A 15154-nucleotide genomic window follows, 5' to 3' on the forward strand; every position below is an offset into this window, starting at 1 on the left:
TAGTTATTTTTCTCTTCTTTGTCCTCAGCAGTCTTACTCTGCTGGGTTTTGTTATTTTAGTTTGGGGTTGGATCTTGGTAGTCTTAGTTTTCAGGCTTTGTTTATTTGTTTTCTTTAGGTAGTTTTGGTTAGGGGGAGCCGCTGACTGACGGTCGACATGTCTGGGTCAGCAGTCTCCATGACTTATTTTATGTTTGTCCGAGGAGCCACCATGGAGAGATAAAAGAGACACATGTGGATCTGGAGCTGCAGGTTGCAGACTCCTGTTCTAGATTTACCTCAGTCATAAACTTAACTAAAATGAATTAAATCAATGCTAAGTAAGGAACCTGTACTTTTAAAAATCACTATTGCTATTTTTCTTGAGTCAGAGAGCCACTATGGAGGGGTAAAAGAGCCACATGTGGCTATTGAGCCGCAGGTTGCAGATCCCTGGTCTACACCAACAGTCCCACCCACAACTCAGAGGTTAATTTCTATAGAACTCCTGCTGCTCTGCAGAATCTGTTCTAGGAAATGACACAAGTTTTGGCTAAAAATTACTTAATCATAGTTAAAAGACCACTGGGGACACTTTTAAAACAGATCGAAGGATGATCAGAGCAGGAATTTTAATAAAGTCTGGACAAGAAAATAATGAAACACCGAAGAAGAACAAATGTGGATTCAGAGCAGATAGTTCCTCATCTACGATACATGGAGATTTTGATGGACTAGTTTTGTTTCTTCATGATTTTTTTCCTCAGTCCAGGTTGAAAGTTGTTGTTCACAACTGAGCAGTTGTTGTGACTGAGTGATTCAGGTCAGGTGGGTTGCTGGAGCCTCTCCTGGACATCATTGGAGGAGGGCAGTGACCCCCCCTCTGACAGGTCATACACATCTAAGGTGAACTGATGGCTTCCAGTCAACCTGAGAGACCCGTCTCTGCTCTGTGGAAGGAAGCCGGAGTCTGAGAGGAAATCCCACAAATCCACAGGAAGAATGTGCACTTTGAAAAAAACGAAGCAGGGGTTTAAAGCAGGAAACAGTGCTAACCTCTACTTACTGTAACTCACTTCTTAACTTATCATTCAAAACATATTCTTCTCTAAAACATATGTGGATTTGCTTTGAATTGCACTGAAAAACTGTGATTTTTGTTCCTATTTTAGTGCCAACTACATCAGTTGGTTGATGTGTTTCAGGGAAAACACACTTAGAAAAACGCTGTGTTTGTTGTCTTGAAGTGATCAGAAAACTCAAAAACAACAAATCTTCCAACGAAACATGAACACAGTAAAACGTTCTGCACTTAAACACAAGTCAGTTTATGTGTGGTGCACAATCTAAGGGGAGACATCTAAATTACAGGGGAATATAAATGATTAATATGGATCATCAATTTAATTTATTCCAGAGTTGGGATTAAATGGTTAAATGGGCCACATATGGCCCCCGGGCCGTTTGTCCACACCTGTCCTAGAACGTATCAAAACAGACAGTCTTATAATTTATTTAATCATTTTATTTACTTGATCTATTATGTAACCAGGAAGGTCCAATTTAGATCCACAGATCTTTTTTTCCAGAAAGTCCTGGCCAGGAGGGAAACTACTACACAACCCAAGACATTTATACAATTAAAACAGAAAAAAAACATGTCAGTGATTTAATATCCAGGTCCTTCAGAATAGCATCAACTGTGGTTGTATTTTCCTTTGCAGAGAATTCAAGTCTTTAGGTGCAGATGTGGACGTGTCCAATACCATGACAGGACTTAACTGCATAAGGCCGGGATTTGTTTTTAAAGTTATAAATATCCAGGTAAAGGTTCAATTTTCCTCTTTTTAGTCACTGAAGCGATGACATAATCTTTGAAACTATATGGAGATGTTTATTTTAGTAATGGGAAAGCCCAAACCATTGCCCTTCCGCTACCGTGCCTAATACATGGGGGTTTATGTTGTGTTTCCGTCAGACGTAAATTATTACTTTGATGCACTTTCCACTATAAAAACATTTTACTGTTTTCAGCTTCTCGGAAATGTTTTGTTTGCTAAAAAAACTTTCCAAGAAAACGACCTGATTTGTCTTTTTCACATCAGGCCTCCGAGTGTTAAAAATAAGAAGTTAAACGTATTAATATGCAGATTTTTCAGTTCTGAATGTCAGCTCAAAATAAACAAACGGTGGTGGTTTATAGAAAGAGGCTTCCCTGTTACACAAAAAGTGAAACAACTTTGCAGAAAACAGAAGAGAGCGCAGTTTAGAGGAAAAAAGGAAGATGTGTGTCGGAAAGAGGCGGATCATTTCCCAAAACGACCACGCGGTTCCTCTTTCTGAATAAGACGGGTCTAGAAATATTTCACTTTTAAAACAGTCCACTTCCTGTTTTGATGGCGTTCAATAAACAAAAAAGGAAAAGTGAACTGTGGCTGCACGGCCGAACCCCCCCCACCCGGCGGGGTACACTTTCTCAGACAACACCTGTCTGTCCGTCAGTCTCACCTGCCTGGTTAACACACCTGACAGTCAGCTGTGGCCCCAGGACCTAAATACTCTCAGTGTTCATGTCAGACTGTCCGTGAAGAGCAAAGAGGGAAGGTTTTCTCTGCTGATCTGAACTGGTGTCTGTTTTACTTTACAGTTCAGAGCAGCATTTTAGCACAGAGACCCCCATGACTTTCAGTCGGGGTGTCCATGCTAACAGCATCCTCCAGCATCAGCACCACAGAGGTGACTGAGCAGCATTTATAGAGCAAATAGATCTGGGTGTCCATTACTATTATACCGTGGTTCCGGGTGAATACTCAATTCTGATTGGCTGCTGGGTATGGATTAAAAAGTGAATTCACACCGAAAAAGAAGTCACAAAGCCGAAATGTTCTGTATTACTGCACAGGTTTGTTTAAAACATACTTTTGGTTCATCATCTGGACTTTCTCTCTAAACTGATGCTTTCTCTAATCTATGGCAAAAGCAATCTAAATCAAAACAATAAAAAGAATAAAGTATTAAAAATCAGACGTTTATTCATTTTGTAACTGACCATTATTTACTGTAAGCGGGATAAAGCCCAATCAAGTGTGCATTATCAGAAATTAATGCACTTTGCGGAAGAACAGATCAGTCGGTTCAGGCTTACACAGCGTGGGTTAATTTCTGATAATACACACTTGATCTGGCATTATCCCTTAAAGTAATGCAATCTGATAACCACAAAAACTTGAAATATTAAGATATATTATTAGATCAGATTTTTAATTTAAGTTGATACATTCAAAGTTTATTTTTACACACGAAAAAAATTTGAGTTTTTTCAAGTTTAAAACTGAAAAATGTAAAGTTTGAAAGTCATTAGAGTGCATAGAAAATGCCTACGCTCATTAACATTGGTACATATTTGGGACTTAATTCAAAAACCTGTTATGAACCTTTGACCCTGGGGGAGGACAAGTCAGCAGAAGATGAAACAATCTGGGAAACGTCCTTTGACTGTATAAGTTTAAGTATGGAAAACTTTCATGAACGCGGCCCTCGAGGCCTGAGGTTGCCCACCCCCACAGCATGATAAAAAGTTCTTCTGACATTTTTCCTTCAACATCCTGTTGACTTGTGTGTTTGTAGTTGTTACAGTGTCACAGCGCACGGTGTGCTAACAGCAAAAAACGTTCCGTTCAAGGTTCAGTTTTATATTTCAGGTGTTTATTTTATAGAATGTAAGCATAGTTTTTAGTTTTTCTATTTTTAAATATAGACATCTTTTTACGTGTTTTTCAAAACTATCTGGTCTCTAAGAATTCCTCCTCCTAAAAACATCTTCAACATAATGGTTCTGTTGGTTACTTATTCTCATTCATATTGTCTTTATCTTTATATGTTCATAGTTTGATGTCCTAAACAAATGAAAACTAGAATAAAACAAATAATTCCATTAAATCAATCATGAGGCTCAAAGGCACATTTATCAATAAGCCATAAAGTAGATGTATATCTAATAGAACTACATGTGAGGTTTGTAATGACTCCTATCATGCAGAACATGAAAATAAATAATAAAAATTAAAACCAGGACCTAAAAGGTTCAATGCAAAAGTCTGTTTGTTATTACCTGTTTTTTTTTATATTTATTGTTCTGAAATCTACTTCTAAACTAAAGCTACATATACTGTTATTTGTTTTGCATGATAATTCATTGTTAGGTTTGACAGTAAAAAGGAGAAGGAATTTTTTTTTTTACTTCCACGGCTCAAGAATCAAACAGAAGTTTCATCCTAAAGACCATCATCGCCCCCTGGTGGATGAAACCGTTACTGAGGCCAAACAGCCTCTGAGCTCACTCAGGTTAGTTGAGTTTGAGGAGGTTACATTTATCAAACTCAAACATCTAAATGCACCAACAATACAGAATAGAATACAGCAGAACTTTCAGAGATTTCCCGCTTTGGTTTCTTATTCATATCACCTGAGCTTCCATCGTAAAACAGTTGAGCTGCTCATGATTTCTGCTGTCTTTAGCCTGTCCGTCTTAAATCCTCACCATGTTACAAAACAGAACATTTAGATGGACAATCCTGCAAGATTCTATGCTGCTATTTAACTGTTGCCACATTTGATTTTAATGAATTAATTATGATACAGTTGTATCATGTTAAAAGTATTTGGATCAAATTAGGTTTAGAAAGCATCATAATAAAAAAAAGTTACATTTTCTGTGAGTGGACTTATAGGTTAAATTGCCATTAAATATTGATTCTGATACAGATTTAGTTTATAAAAAATTAATTGGATTTACTTTTCCTTGTTTTTATCAAAATTATTTCTGTTGTTGCATACTGTAATATTTTCTTTAATGTTGAACAGTTTAAATTTATATAAAAACTGATTTTTAGTTTAAATCTGTTATGTACCGTGATTTTACAGCTATTATGCTGTTTTTTTGTATCAAAGTACTTTGCTGAACAACAGTTATTTTAAACATAATTTATACATAAAATTTAAGTAGTCAAAATTAAAATTTAATTTTTTTTTAAATGATCAGGAATATTTTAATTTTAAATCCTGACTTCATCCATCCGTCAGACCTTTTCTTCCATTAGCACTCCCTTTGGAGCATTTCCACGCTCCCAGCGGCCAAAACTGGCCTTTGCGGAGCTATTCTTGGTTGCTCGCGGCACCTCTGTGAACCTCTGTTCTGACAGTAGTTGTTGACAAAACAAAACACTGTATCCAACAAGCTAAAATCCTGCAGGGATTACAGCCTGGATCAGAGCTGGGATACATGTCAAACACTCCGCTCCCGTCCAGTCTCAGAGGAATTCCAATGCTGCTCGTGGCAGGAATAACCAGAGGCTCATTCCACACAATTATCTCAATTAACACTGCTCCAGGCTTGAGAACAGCATTGTTTGGGTGCTGTTGTTGGATTCATGGGATCAAAAGAGCTGAAGAAGGTGGGAGGAAGGAGAGGAGAGCGGCAGCTCACATTGTAATGTGACTCGGGGTCAGTGCTTGTCATGATTTGGCATCAGGAAAACATGCATCCTGAGCTTAACCTCTGCGGGTCTGGCTGCAGAGCGCCGACATTTACATTCGGAGGTACAATGATTGGGCTGAAATATGTTGTTGTAGATTTCATGGAGTTTACCCTAAAGTGAAAGCCAGAGAATACTCAACTTTAACGTAAAACTGGAGTCTAGAAGTTCTGAGCAAAATGAAGCATTCATTTATTCATAAAGCTTGACTGAAAATGTCAAAAAGACAAGTGATGTACTGCCCTGAACTGCTTTGAACTCATTATTAGAGGATTGTTTCTTTAGAATTAAACTGCAAACATAGGACATTAAAAGTCATAAAAACATTAAATATAAATCATTCACACCGTCCTCTGAAACATGCCTTCAAGGGGCCACTGGCAATGAAAAAGTATGTAAATGCTCGTAAATGTGCGTTTCAGGCTTCTACGTTATGTAGTTTCTATGCTTTCTAAATTACACGGCCACTGAACGTGGACCGAAAGTTAAACATGGTCAAACATGGACCAATCAGAGACTCAGATTTGGTTGGGACATTTGGATGGCGTCCCTTTTAGGTCACTGAAGTCTGAATACTTGATGAGAAATGTTAGTGTTGCAAATCTGCAAATTTTCCTCCAGTCTTTTGCCAGGCACAAACCGTTATAACAATTTTCTCCTAATCAGCCTCTTCAAACTGTAGGTGGTGGACATGGACTGGTAAACGTTTGAAAATAGTCAGAAGAAAAAGTCCTCCCTGCTTGTTCAGTGGAAGCTTCATGAGTTAAATGCACGTTCAAGCTTAGGGCATCATTGAATGTGTCACATGTTTGGTGAGTCGTTACTCAACACTTTTCCTGTTTCAAGCTTGGAAATGTAATGTTCACTGATTAGCAGAGACTCACTATTCCTCTTTGTCCACATAAACTGTGAGGGTGAGTGTTGTTTTTATACGGTGGTTTTTCTCAGTTTTCTTATTCTTAGATGCTTGGTGTTTTTCAAGTGTCCTCCAGTTATAATCCACCCAGTTTAAGTTAGCGATCAAGCAGCTGTTGCTTTTTTGTTAATTACTCCAAAGGTTTTGCTTTTGTCAGTAAGTTCCTCTTTATTTTCATTGTTTAGAATGCTTTGAAATGACATTAGTGATCACTGGTGTAGTATCAGTAGAGACAGACCTTAAGGCCGGATCACATTATCGCTGCATATTGTTCACGTGTAATTTCAGTCTTCAGTAACACATAGTCTAATTCCTGAGTGTTTCTTGCATTCATCATCCAGGGTCTTGGCCAACGGGTCTTTGAGCTGTTCAGAATTTTTGGTCTGTTGAGAATTGTGCAGTTTATGCATGGTTAATGTGCAATTATTATGTAAATCTTACACAATTGATGTAATTTATTCATGATGCATATGCAAATGTGTGGCTTTCCCCGACTGTGTCATGTATGTCCTCGTATGTTAAACGGACTTTCACACATGAACCACAATAAATACATTTTATATCACATACCATATTAAAACGATTTAATTCACGAACAAATCACTAACAAATTGCATATAAACAGTGCAAGAATCCGGCATGGTTCATGCATGATTTGCGTATTGTGTGAGGAGTACATCAATCGGCCGACCTTTCATCCCCCCAGCAGTGGGGTGACTCCGGTCGGGTGTCTCGCTGTGTGTATCCGGTTCTGCCCAGAAGGCGGTTGTAGGTGGAGGCTGGGTACAGCAGATATGACTGTGGACATGTGCCGGGCCCTTCCTGCGGGTGTGGCTCCCCCCAGGGTTCCTTGTCTCAGTGAGGGTCCTCCAGTGGTATCTCAGCTGAGTTAGAACTGGTGCGGACCAGAGGAATCCAACTGGTTAAATAACACAATAACATTGTGATTGCTGACCATAGTGCTGATGCAATGTGATTTCTGCCCAGTGCTCTGAATATCAAAGTAAAGAAATTCAATGAAATGTGGTTTACCTGTTCTTCACCTGGTTATTTGTACTTCTTCCGTGGTTTTAACATGGTTCATTCGTGATATATCTGTGAAAATTTCACATAAGAACTAAAACTTTTCTTCCTTTTTCCCCATATGACTTATTTTCATTTGTGCAATATGTGTAAATCGTACGTAGCGTCTGTGTGCCTTAGACTATGAAAGAACTGGACCAAGAGAGTGTGTCATCATCATCTTATGCCTTACTTCAGGCTCCAACCACATGAAATCAATTTAGTCACCATTGTTTGGTGATATAGTGATATGTTGGAGCAAGATGACGTAAGGGGTCAGAAATCTATCAATCAAAAGTTTTGGATGTGGGGGCCAGCAGACACTGCCTACTTTTATTAAAGTATCTGATTGATGAATGAACAAACATTTCATTAAATAAATGATAATATTTTATCTCATAAATTGACCACAAAAAAATATTATAAATATCAGGAACACAGTCAAATCTCATATTCTCTCAGTTTTTCCAAACGATTAACCAAAAAGTGGCCCAATTTAGCTGATGTCACTAAATACATTCAGGTGTAGGTACTGTACACTTATTTAATTTTATGCAGTTATTAAGCTAAAAAATGCAAGGAAAATAGTACTGGTATAATTCTTTTTAGATAAGTTTGGAAGGTTCATTCACAAAGTCCAAAAAAGTTTCCATAAAAACATCCAATAGTTTGTACTAAACAGCCTAAAGAATTGTCAACTGCAACGATTAACTTATGCTAACCTATGATAGCTTTGTCAGAATGGAAGTTTTAGAATTTTTTTCTCTTAAGTGTTAGGCAGATATCAACTGTATTTATCTTTATTTTATCCAAGTTGTGGATGAAATGTGGCATGAAGGTCACCACGTTCCTGCTACCTCTGGCAGGTAAACAGTTCATCCGCCTCTTTCTGTTTTTAGAACTGATCGTTCACATGTTGGACAACGTCTTCATTTCAGGCACGTCTCTGATCAGCCTCAATATCTGAGATCATTGCTACGAGCTTAAGCCACGCTTCATACATCACGGCGCTGAGGACAGCTCTGACGGGCCCCGCTCTCTCTCAGACACAGCGAAGCGGCCATCTATTTAAAGACAACACGGAAAGTTTTTTAGGTCTAAAATTACACCTTTGTACATCTGACTGTCAATCTGAAGCTTTTTTCCAGTCATTTCACCTAGATGTAAAATTTCAGATCCACCAGTTTAAAATACTTTATTTGAATCATTCAATAACTGGGACACAATAAAAGTACGTTTTCCTGCCTGGAAAATTCAGTTTCACAACTCCATTAGTTTGACGGCCATTAAAGCAGATGTCAATCTGTAACCTAACCCAGGAAGGCTGTCCTCGCCTGCTCTCTCAACACTCTCACTGCTGTAAACTCCATTCCTCCTACATCCACTTACTATCCTCTCTAGAACCGGAGCCAGCGGCCTCTGCGTCTCATCTGACCCCCAGAGTAATGCACATAAACATTTCACCAGAACTATTCTGTAGTACATGACTCACACACATGCTCAGAGAGCTCACGGTAATCTCTATTAGCACTTCAAGTTTGTTCTGCATTTTGTAATTCTCAAAAACAGGGAAGAAAAAAAATCATAACATTGAGTCAATTTTTTCCAAGGAGAAAAATAAAATGTTTTATTTAAGCACGTACAAGTGTCAGATGTTTTAAATGTCATGAACTATCAGACTATAGTCAGAAGGAATGTCAGGACCAACATTCCTTACATCTTCAGTGAATGTGAGGCAGTTAAGTGGTGTTAGCTTAATTAACAACAAGCACATCTATCAGGAGACACAGATATGGAAACATCACTGTCAAATGTATGGACCAGTCCTTCTGGTTTGTTCTATTTCAACACATAAACTATGTCCTCCAGTAGACTGAATATTTACTCACTACAATATGTGGCATTCACCATTTTATCCAACTGTTCGAATTTAAAATTCCATACATCTATAGCCGTAGAAATGTGCTTTGATGCTCACTTGACTGGCAAATATAAACCACAATGCAAAATGTTAGAACAATTGGTTATTGGGAAAAAAATGTAAAGGTATTTGTTCCAAATGATTTAAGTTTTCATCAGGTTTAAGGAGCTTTTTCCTCCAACAGAAGAAACCAGGATTTAAAAGCTGAAGTATTCGTCACTGTCTGTTCTGGTAGGTTTATTTAATAGGAACATATGATAAAATATAGAGAACTGAGAAACACTGGTTTCATATCATATTGCTTTTAGTTACAGCCAATTGCAGCGTTTGCATGCAGGATGGGGTTTAATACAGAAAATAAATGGAATGAAAAAAGTTAGAGGAAGATCAGAATCATGTTAAAAGTTTACAGAAAACTGTCCAAAACCCCAATGAATGGTTCTTTTTTTAATCCTGAAAGTGTTCACAGTCTTTAGACTGAAAGGGAGAAATAAAAGCCTACCAACTTTCACGTGAGAGTGAAATAAAGTTATAGAAAAATGAACTTTTGCAAAACTTGTGTTATTTTTTGTAGTATTTGATTTTGGAAGTCAAATAAATCAATAAAAGGAGAAAAATGTGCAAATATATATATATCAAGAGACGGCAAACACTTCCCACAAGACCACACGTCGAAGATAACTTCTGCTGGTTTTCTACAAAAGAACCAACAATTTACAGTTTTGTGTGATCAGTAGAAATAATTCTAAAGGGTTTCAGCATTGATTTAGCCAGAAATTACTTCATAGATGTATTTCTGTTCATTCAGTCGTGAGAAAAACCTTCACTGCTTAAAGAAGACAGCTAAAAGACACATGTGGTTTAGAAGGTTTTGGTCAAAGATTAGCATCATTTTTGACATGTTCAAGAAAAGATTGATTGACATTTAGCAAAGGTCACTTCAATTTTACCTCTATGCAGCCCATTACCTTAACTTGATATTTTTATATGTACCCATGTTAGTTTTTTACCAATATTTCAGAAAAAGAAGAAATCTGATAGTCGACTCTTCTTGACAGCATCACATATTCCATAAACAACCACTGTGATCCAAAAAAACGCAGCTTAAATGTCAAAACTATAAAATTGTGCGTGTGAAAACTGTTCTCCCCTCATGCACATTGGCGTGACAGGTAATTTTGCACGCTACACGCTGAACAACTTGTCACCAGGAATGGATGCAGTTTCTCATGTCCAGGAGCCGTCCAGCCGCAGCAGGTGTTTCACACCTTTTCTGAGCTAAAGTGCAAGTTTGAGGCTCTGCTGGGAAACAAGAGAAAACAGAGTGTGGTTTGAAAACAAAGTGTGTGAAGCTGACGTGTATCAGTGTTACATGGTGAAGTTTTGTCTGTGGGAGGAGTTGAGAGCAGCTGTCATGTTTGCTCTGTGATGACTGACGAGTTTCAATGTGATGACAAGCTTCTCCATTCAAGCCTCAGGCTCTCTGATATATGTGGCTCCTCCGTTAATGATCCAAACAGATGACCGAGACGTTCAAAAATTCAATCTATTTATTGACCTGACATCCTTTTTTTTTTGGACAGTGCATATTTGTCTCTTTTTGAGATAAAAAAGAAAACACAAGTATTCAAGAATTAGCACAAATGTTAAACTACATATGTTGTCCTAAGGCAGGTAAAAGAGAAAAACAAACATTTGTCACATTAAATTGATGTTTATGTTTCAACTTTTAGGTGTTTAATGGCATGGTTTGTCAGGGCACATAGCCAAACCCCAAACCTAAAATTTAAGACATGCCTCACCCTACACTTAGAGACACACCTCATACTATCCTTAGAGACACGCCCAACCGTTACCTCAGAGACACGACTAACCCTCACCTTAGAGACTGACATGCCCGCCTGTTCTCCTAAGCCTCGCTTAAGAGACACCCCTCATACTACCCTTATAGACATGCCTAACCGTTACCTTAGAGACGTGCCCAATCCTCACCTAAAAGACACAACCTGCCCTCACCTAAGAGACTGACACACCCGCCTGTTCTCCTAACCCTCACCTTGGGGAAACAGAGGACCCACCAGGTTTTGGTCCAGCACTTCCTGGCCCATGGTTGGGAGTCGGTCCAGGCCTCGGTGTTGGGCCAAGAAGGGCTGGATCACCAGGCTGGACACACTCTCCCCACATGGCCTCAATGAGCGCCTCCCCTTTGCCCCCTGGATTAACACCACTCCCAGGGGGGGTTCCTCTAACACTGACCCGGTCCAGAACCCCTGAACCTAACCCCAGGGAGATGGGCCCTAAAGTTAACCACTCCCCCCTGTGAACAAATTTAATAATTATTTTGTGATAGGCCCCCCACTGTCTTGATTAAAATGTTTAATTTTACTTACCTTCCTGGGATGGGGTGATCCTGGGATCCTACTCCTGGGGGGGTTGTATGGAGTGTGCACTGACCCTGGCCTCTGATGGAGGGTGGAATCCGAACAACTGTTCTCCTAACCCCACCCTTAGATGCACGACGACCCTAACCTTAGGGACACACCTAACTCTACCCTTAGATACACAAAAAATCCTAACCTTAGAGACACGACTAAACCTAACCTTTGAGAGACAACTAGCCCTAACCTTAGATACACGACTAACCTTAACCTTAGAGACACAATTAACCTTAGAGACACATTAACCATAACCTTAGAGACACAACTAACCCTAACCTTAGAGATGCAACAAACCCTAAAATAAATTTCATTTTAATTATTTCACTTACCTTTCTGGGATGGGGTGGTCCTGGTGCCCTGCCCCTGGTGAAGCTGTATGAAATGTGCATTACCCCACCCTCTGATGGAGGGTAGGGTCCGGACGCTTGTCCTCCTAACCCTAGAGACGCAACTAACCCTAACCTTTGAGACACAACTAACCCTAACCTTAGAGACCCAACTAACCCTAACCTTAGAGACGCAACTAACCCTAACCTTAGAGATGCAATCAACCCTAACCTTAGAGACCCAACTAACCCTAACCTTAGAGACGTAACTAACCCTAACCTTAGAGACACAACTAACCCTAATACCCCGTCCTCTGATGGAGGTTAGGGTCCGAACGCTTGTCCTCCTAACCTTTGAGACACAACTAACCCTAACCTTTGAGAGACAACTAACCCTAAAAAAATATTCTTTACCAAAAACCTCACCCTCACATGGAACCTAAGATATATTCTAAAACAAAAAAAACACTTTAAAAATTATCAGAATTTTTTCAATCTGAACCAATGCAAAGCATTATGGGAACTGTCTGAAACAGGAAGTAAACAGCCAATAAGAGCACAGTAAATTAGAAACCTGAAATAAAATACAAAAACACTTAAATTGGCCCTGCGACAGACTGGCGACCTGTCCAGGGTAAACCCCGCCTTCGCCCATCAGTAGCCGGGTTAGGCTCCGGCACCCCCGCGACCCTGAAAGGGAAAAAGCGGCCAAGAAAATGAATGAATGAATGAATGAACACTTAAATTAGGATTTAAAACCAACCAACAGCCTAAAGCAAACATCTAAGAACCCTCAGAAACTCAAAAAAACAAACATTTTGGGCCCTTAAATTACAAATTAAAGACCTTTATAGAAACAGTAAGTAACCGGACCAATCATATGAGAGCAACGGAGTGAATAGCCAATGGGAGCATGCCTAAGGAAAACCTTAAGTCAGGAGACAGTTTCAAACACAGAAGCTCGAACCCTGAACACAAGAAAACCACTCAACACGATGGCCAAGCCAACCAGACTGGACGGAGGACCACCTTGAGGCCTTTTGGAGAAGAAATGAAAATCCAGAAGAACCAATAGATGACCACCTGGAGACCTTCAACTACAGTTCTTCTCCGCATTTCAAACACTGGTCCCTCCTAAGTTCTTTTAAGAACTTGGAACCATTTCCTCTGGAGGAGCATCGACCAACCCCAGGACCACCAGAACCAACTCCAGAACCAGAAGGACCACCAACCTGGGGAAACAACGGAACCAGCAACCGGACCGGAGGACAACACTCTGCACATCGTGGACCCTGAAGCTAACTCGCCACCCATGGATCCCGGTAAGTCCACTTCTTTTTAGGGCTAGACTTCAGTACAGTTCTCTCAGAACCAGGAAACCCAATAATCCAGGACAATTGGACAATTAAAGCAGTGACCTTTGAACTTCTAACCACCTGACAGGCACATGATGTCCCAGCCTCCTGGAGCGCAGCAGCAGCTGTTGGGAGTTGGCGTCTTAAGGATTACCCAGCCCCATCCTGGACGTATGGGATCGCAAATATGACATGACTCCATGTCTGAGGTGGCAGTGTAACATGATCAATACAACCTTCAAAGCCAGCTTCACCACATCACACTAATCAGTAATGGCAGCCAGTCTGCATGGGCCTGGTTCTGTGGTTCTGTGGGGCAGTGGCGGGCTGGCTGCTAAAGAACAGAGGATTTTCTGAGGTCCAAAAGGGAAATCCATAGGTGCTCGTAAAACCCTACGAAGTGAAACCAGACAGGCTCAAAATGAAACTGTTACAAACCTTATTAATGTCGGTTGGATTTGGATGCCAACTTCATATCATTTCTATCACTTCCAACTTAATTAAGACACCAAACACCAAAGTATCTGTTTCTTTGTATCATCAGTTTATCTTAATGCTCTGCTGCCCAAAATAACTGCAGGATGGTGTTGAGTGAATTAGACCTTAATGGGTCACAAATCCCCACTCTTGGACAGAGGTGTGACTACGCTGTTTGGGCAGCCTGGACTGGACTGGGAGGTGAGGCCCCAAGGGGTTTGTGTATTTAAGGACTCCTTCACAGCGTGACAGTCCCCCGAACTCGATCTGAATGTGCAGAGACTGGAATGTTTCACCCTATTACGTTTGCTTTTACTCTGAGCAGACCAAACCACCTGACACGTTTACTGGTTTTCACAACCTCATTGGGATTCTCAGCTTTCTGGGTTTGAGCATTTATTTATTTTTATTTTTTTCACTCGGTGTGATCCATACAGCCCAGTGGGAAATGACCCTAAGGTACGAAGGGGTCAAACTCTTGTCCAGGTTTGTCTCACTTAACTCTTCCCTTTTAGCTGCTTACTCACAAAACACACCTAATCCAGGTGATCAGCAGCGATTGGATGAGGTTACGATGAACAAATGAAAGAAACAAGTCGAGTCAGTTCACCCAGTGACCACTAGATGGCTTGTTAGACAAGCAAGTCTGTTTTTATCAAGTCTAATGCAGAGGTGTCAAACTCAAAGCTTCCAGGGCTTAAAAAAACAGCCTTATTTGCAGTAGATTAGCTGGATCAGGTGTGTTTAGCCAATAAGGAGCCTCAAAAGCAGGTTGGTTGGAAAACATGTAGGACACTGACCCTCAAGGCCTGAAGTTTGACCCCTGCTCACATGCAAAGCAGCCTAAACTGAAAATAAAAAAGGACCTTTTTCTGAAGCCAGTTATGTTCTTTTGGTTGATTTTAAATGATTAAACAATTGTTCTAATTGTTTCAGAGTAAAACAATGTCTCAAACCACTTTACCCCATATTCAGCCAGTGCCATCCACCTTACCAACCAACCTCCTTTTTTTTCCTTCTACAACCAATCTAAAATAATAAACTCAAATAATAATACTTTTCTCTCAATCATAATTAAGGTTTATACAAATGTATGCCTCATGTATTCACGGCCACACACACCCCTACACCAACAGTAAAACTGTG

This window comes from Oryzias melastigma, linkage group LG7 (assembly GCF_002922805.2).
Source record: "Oryzias melastigma strain HK-1 linkage group LG7, ASM292280v2, whole genome shotgun sequence".
NCBI classification, from domain to species: Eukaryota; Metazoa; Chordata; class Actinopteri; order Beloniformes; family Adrianichthyidae; genus Oryzias; species Oryzias melastigma.